The following is a 7,035-nucleotide window of genomic DNA, read 5'->3' as shown; positions in this document are numbered from 1 at the left end:
CTCGTTCGAGGCAACCCGGTTATAAAGTCCATGGAGATAGTTTCCCATTTCCATTCTGGAATGGGTAAGGGTTGGAGCAACCCTGCTGGATGCAAATGCTCCGCCTTAATCTGTTGACATTCTAGACATTGCGCTAGATATTCAGCTACCTCTCTCTTCATTTTTGGCCAATAGTATTCCTTCCGAAGTGCGCTGACCATTTTCTGGTATCCTGGATGTCCGGTGTAATGACTGATATGAAATTCATCTAGAATCAGCCTCTTAAGACTATCTTCATTGGGCACATACAGCCTTTTGTGGAAATACAGCATCCCCGCATCATCTAACTCGTATCCCTGTTGTATTTCCTTATCAGAAAGTTGTTGTACCTGCTGTTTTAACTGCTGATAAACAACATCTTGTTCAGCTGCTAGCTTGATCCTTTCAAGTAAGGTACTCTGCCACTTACTAACTGAAAGTCTGCACACACATTGCACCTTCCGACTCAATGCGTCTGCTACCCGGTTCTCCTTTCCCTTCAAATGCTTAATTTCAAAATCAAACCCGCTTAAGAAATCTTCCCAACGAGCTTGTCTCGTATTTAAGGTGGGTTGACTGAAATAGTTCGTCAAGCTGTGATGATCTGTTAACAACAGAAATTTTCTTCCTAACAGGTAATGTCTCCACATTTTCAGCGCATGAATAACAGCTGCCAATTCCAAGTCGTAAGCAGAGTATTTCTGCTCATGTTCCTTTAATTTCCTTGATTCATATGCAATCACTCTTCCTTCTTGCATCAGCACTCCCCCCACACCTTCTTTACTTGCATCAGTACAGACCACGTAATCCTTATTAGGATCAGCTATACTCAAGATAGGTGCAGTGGTGAGTAAGTGTTTGAGTTGCTCAAAGCTCCGCTGACATTCTGAGGTCCACTTAAATACCTTCCCCTTCTTTTGTAAGGAGGTGATAGGGTATGCTACCCTTGAAAAGCCTTCCACAAACCTTCTATAATAACCCGCTAGCCCCATAAAGGATCTGATATCTGCCACGTCCTTCGGTATAGGCCACTCCATTATAGTTCTGATTTTTTCAGGGTCCACTGCAATTCCTTCCTTTGTGATCACATGGCCTAAGTATTGTATTTCCTCCTTAAAGAAATCACACTTACTAAACTTTGCATATAACTGATGTTCTCGCAAAGTTTGCAACACCACTCTAAGGTGTTCTTCATGCTCCTTCCTCGATCGGGAGTAAATCAGAATGTCGTCTATGAATATTAACACGAACTTATCTAAGAACTTGTGAAACACACTGTTCATCAAACACATGAAGGTAGCAGGTGCATTGGTCAGACCAAATGGTAGCACCACGAATTCGTAGTGTCCATACCGCGTTCTGAAAGCTGTCTTAGCGATATCCTCCTCCTTAATTCTGATCTGATGATAACCAGATCCCAGATCAATCTTAGAGAATACCGTTGCTCCCTTCACCTGATCAAAAAGTTCGTCGACCTGAGGCAAGGGATATTTATTTTTGATCGTGAGCTTATTCAACTGACGATAATCAATACACATCCGGAAAGTTCCATCTTTCTTTTTGACAAATAACACTGGGGCTCCCCAGGGTGATACGCTGGGATGGATGTAATTCTTGTCTATCAGCTCCTGCAGTTGCATTTTTAATTCTGTTAGTTCTGGTACGCTCATTCGGTAAGGTGCCCGTGACACGGGTGCTGCTCCCGGAATCAATTCAATGGTGAAGTCCACATCTCTTTTAGGTGGTAGTCTCGGTACTTCCTCAGGAAAAACATCTGCAAACTCTTGTACCACCGGAATGTTGCCCAGCATGGCAGTTTTATCCTTCTAATTTGCATAACCCACCTGAATAGCATAAATTTGACACTTCTTCTTGATGCATTTAGCTAACTGAGATGCTGTAATGGGTCGAATCTGTACGATATGTTTGATCCCTTGTAAATCCTGCTGCTCTCCACGGTCATCCTTATAGTAGATAGTTTTTGCCCTGCAATTCTCTAAGGACTAGTGTTTTTCCAACCAATCCATCCCAATCAGGATGCCATATGAACCCAACGGTAGTATGTTTAAGTCTGCCACTATTGGCTCCCCTGCTATGGTTAAAGAGCAATTGTTTATTTTGGCCAAGACTCGTCTCTTGGCTCCTGTGGCTAATTGGACCAGCCACAGATTTCTGAACTTTTCAGATTGTAACTTACACTGTTCTACTATCTTTGGGCTAACATAACTTAAATTAGCTCCTGGATCAATAAGAACAGCTATAGAAAGGTTTGAAATTTACCTTCAAATTCAACCATAGATGGCTGGTACTCCGCTTGGCGGTCCTCGAAGGCTGCATTAATTCTGGGTACACTACGTGCGACGTCCACAACAGTCGATGCTTCATGAATTTGGGATATCTGGTCCATCCCCTTTCGCTGCGGGCAGTTTTTGACATAATGAGGTCCTCCACAACCCCAGCATTGAACTGGAGGTCTGGTCATACCTTCACTTTCTGTCCTAACAAGCTGTTCACTTACTCTAGATTCACTTACTGGCCTAGCTCGGGGCGCACTTCTTGCTACAGATCTACTGTTTAATCCTTTACCAACTCCCTTACTTCCATTGCTGCGACCTCCTTTGCTGTTTCCAGCCATCCGACTACTCTTTTTCTCATTCCATCTTTTATTTGAAGTATCCCCCTTCTGTTTATTCTGCTGGTAGCAGATCCTTGCTTTACGAATAGCCTCATCCATGGTCCTAGGATTGTCAAACTCAATCCTCTCTCTTATATATGAAGGTAAGATGCTCACAAACCTTTGGACCTTGGCTTTCTCCTCCTTGATATAAGGTACATAACGTAGCAGAGAGGTAAAGCGATTAATGAACTCGTCCATAGTCTGCTGCCCCAGTCTTAAATCATGGAACTCTCTTGCTTTCTCATCGTAGAAGCGCTCAGTTAGGTACCTTTCTTTGAAGTATTTCTGAAATTTCTCCCATGTAATGGTCCGTTCACTGACCCCCTTGACGATCTTGATTTCCTCCCACCACAAGGTTGCCTTACCTTGTAGCTGGAAAATAGCCAGTCTCGCCTTCAAGTTGTGATCATACTCATACAACTGAAAATATTTATTCATATTTATTAACCATGCTTCTACTGCCTCTTCCTGTTCGCCATCGAAATGTGGGGGTTTAATCTTCCAGAATTCTCCCTGCAGCTCCATTTTCTGACGTTTTGAGGTTTGCTGCTGTGGTACATTGTCAGAATGATCCTCTTTGCCTTCTGAATTTTCAGGTACATTCTGAAAGTCTTGCTCCTCTGTCACCCTCTGTTGTTCCGTGCTGGGGTTAGATAAAGGTGGATTTTGCCTGTCCGACAAACTCTTCAAAATTCTTTCTTGTTCTACTGTCAAACGTGCGTTGTCTTCTCGCAAGCGTGCCATCTCATTTTTCAACTCCTGAACAGTTTCTAGTATTGCAAGGTTGGTACTTCGTGTTTCCTCACCCAACTGTACCCACAGCTCTGGATTTTCCCGAGGGTTACTGCCGTCTCCTTGCATCTCGTTACTTTTTCCTTCTTCTTGGCTTAACTGTTAGCTGTTATAATTCTGTGTCTCACCCCTTATAGACAGAACAACAGTTAAATAATTATCAGTTTTCATATATATACATGCATGATGTATGCTTCTGCACAGTGAAACATGTCATGTTTGAGGCCACAGTGTTGTAACTGGGCTCTGATACCAATTTGTCACACCCCTGTTCCTATATATAAATGCAAAGTAAAAAAAAAAATTATTTAAATATCCAAAAGCATAACACATGCACATAACTTTGCATTACCACATGTTTAACTATATACCAACACTTATACCATGCATCGATTGTAAATATAAACTTACTATGCTATGCCTTAAATCCTTTGCAACATGGTATATATATTTACGCCAAGGTATTAGGTTCATGTCATAACTGGTTTTATGGAGCAACTTTGACTTTAGCCGAACCTAATATTAACCCTTCCCCACAGCATACAGCATAGATTATTGGGCTCGAGGTCTGGTGTCCGGCCGCAGCCCTTGCAGGTGCCAGCTCATGGTTTACTTAAATGACCTCGGTCCCTCACAGGACAGGTGGCCATACCGTCATGTGACTTTTCGGGCTCGGGTTCCTTGGCATTCCCGCTTCACTTTCCTGCTAAGCCTGAACGGCTGAGATCTCATCTAGAAAACGGAGGGCGAGGATGAGTCCGAGGGTTTTAAGTCATTACTTAACCCCTTTGGAGCGAACTCGGGGTTCATTTGTTTGCATTGCTCTGTCGGTTCAGTCTCTATGCCTAGATGCTGGTTTGATCTTCCCAAGCTTACATTCACCAACTGCAACCTCACCAAAGGCCGTGAAGGGCCCAGCTCCGAATTTTCTCAGGTATCTTACGCTCTGCATTTACTGGTTAACGTTCTTATTATTCCACTGTAAGGTAGCGGCTTGATTAATGTGTGCCTTTTGTTGTTGGCGAACACAGGTGGAGCTGTTAAACCCTTTGATGGTCGAGGTGACTGGTCTCGACAGTCCAGCCTGCTCGGCGGATATAGGTCAGTTCTCATATAATGTTTGCTTGTTTTCCTTCAACGAGAGCTCAGAACCTATCGTTTCTGATTTATTACTATCATGTTTGTTACAGACCGCCGAGGGTTTGCCGGTTCTTTGCTTGGGTTCACCGAGGTATTCCCGAAGAGAACCCTCATGGTTTCCCTATGATTTAATGACTAGTTGTCTCAGAGGTTCGACTGAAAGTTACTGTTCCAGGCGGGACTCATGTATTTGTTTTCTTATTTTTCATGAACTAATGTGGTTTTATGCTGCCTCGCGGCATACCCAGACTTCGGGTCTTTAAATCCGATGTGTAACCTCCGGCATTAGCCCTGGCCGTATGCTCACATCGAAGTTAGCGGTACCAAGTTCCTTTGTTTAAATACCGTCTCTATTTTCACTGTATATGCATTTATTTTCTCTTCAGAGGTACACTGTTGTATTTTTTTGTTTAAAGACAAAAGCAGGAACATGTTACTCTATTCTAGCCCTCAGACGGCTTCCGCTTTTCATTTTGGACTACATCTTTGGCTTCTTAACAATATTCATTTAATACATGACTGTTTGCTTAATAGAATTGAAGGTCGGTTATCATTAATTTCGCACTGTGTATAGATACGTTGTATATCACAGCGACGCTAGAACTCATGATTTCAGTTAAGATATATATGTATTCTGGTTTCATATAACTTGTTCTGATATATTCGTGCGGTTCTAGACCTTTTTGGCTTTTGCTGTGGATGCTCTCAAATATATATGATGATACCACCGTTCTGTTTTCTTTATGTTGTGAATATCGAAACACCCAGATGTATGAGGGTTTGTTTCGCCTTTATCGTTTCTCATTGAACTAGTTTCGCTGTTGTTTATTGAAATGCTGAGATTAAATAACACTGTTTACATTCAGAGACAGAGTCTCATACGGCTGTAGAATGTATTCTCTGTTTGGCTATGTAGTTATTTTCGTATTTCAACTAATCCATATATATATATATATATATATATGTCGTTGCATACTCTTCTCTGTTCTGGCACAATAGTTATAGTCTGGCTACAGCCGTGGCTTCTTCCAAACTCTGGGGTTTCCAGGCTCGTACTTAGTGGCACATAATATGTAAAGATAATTTATGATCAAGATATTTCAGTCTATGTATTCTGATATGGCTTCTCCTGTGCCTATAATACCTGTGTTATTCTACATGTTTCGTGCCATACTCTTTACCCTTAACATTCATTTAATATTCTAATCCATGCATTTAATAATCTAACCCTCTGTATTCTTTTTCATAACCGCAAGTTAGATTTCGATCAGGTCTATCAGCTGATAGCCTATTCCTTCAATTAATACCACACTTACGCGGTTATATGTACATTGTAGCAGTTCTAAGAAACTATACACATTTCTTGTTCAACTACTGTGGATCATTTGTAAGTTTCCCTTTTAATGCAAAAAGGACTCTGAGGTTAGAAACCGTACCTGGTTCACCAGAGTCACAAATAGATACTCAAGCAAGTCACCTGTGCTTCGAGTCTGCTCGTCCACCCAGCCATGAGATCCATCTTCCAGACGGAATTCTCTCCCCCGAGCTATCTTGCAGGCCTCAAGCCCTCAACAAGATCTGTGCACCTTGTGCCTGGTTATCTGGTCCCAACCAGACTTAACCAATTTCCTCAGTATTTTCTCCTTTTCCTTTTTCCCTTGGAAAAGATCACTTCTGTCTGTCCCAACAGCACAGAACTTCCTCCCTACACCCAGGACTTTTCCTGTTTTGGGAGGGCAGTTCCAATCAGTTATTACAACTGATTTCCTTTCTTTGAAATCCACCTCTCAGAGGCTGCCAGCATTTCAAGAAAATATTTCATTTATTCAATAATGTAGTTTATCACAGTTTTGTTTCTTTTAAACATAAACATCAACTACTACTATATTGTCTTTTACCATAGTAAAATTCACATTTACAACTACTAGGGTCATTACACACTTTTTGAAATATTAATAAAAATTTACGGTTTAAGGGTTAGGGTTTAGGGTTTAGTGTTTAGGGCTTAGGATTTATGACACTATAGTAAATTATTTTAATAAACACTTAAAGACAAGTTTAAAATTCTTTCTAAAATGTTATAAAATGATTAGTGTTTAGTTTTTAGGGTTTGGGGGTTTAGTGTTTAGGATTTCTCGTTTATAGTTTAAGGTTTATAACACTTTAGTAAATGCTTTTAATAAACACGTATATAAAATTTAGAAAATGGTTTTTAAAATGTTATAAAATACATAGGGTTCAGGTTTTAGGGTTTCAAGTGTAGTGTTTGGGGCTTAGGGTTTAGGTTTTATAACAATTTAGTACATTATTTTAATAAAAGCTTAAATAAAAGCTACAAAATGATTTTTAAAATGTTATAAAATGATTAAGGTTTAGGGTTTAAAGTTTAGGGTTTGGGGTTTATGGTT

The sequence above is a fragment of the Pinus tabuliformis genome, chromosome 9 (assembly GCF_031772625.1).
Source record: "Pinus tabuliformis cultivar Carrire ecotype Pingquan chromosome 9, CPIR1, whole genome shotgun sequence".
NCBI classification, from domain to species: Eukaryota; Viridiplantae; Streptophyta; class Pinopsida; order Pinales; family Pinaceae; genus Pinus; species Pinus tabuliformis.
This window is presented reverse-complemented; position numbering follows the sequence as displayed.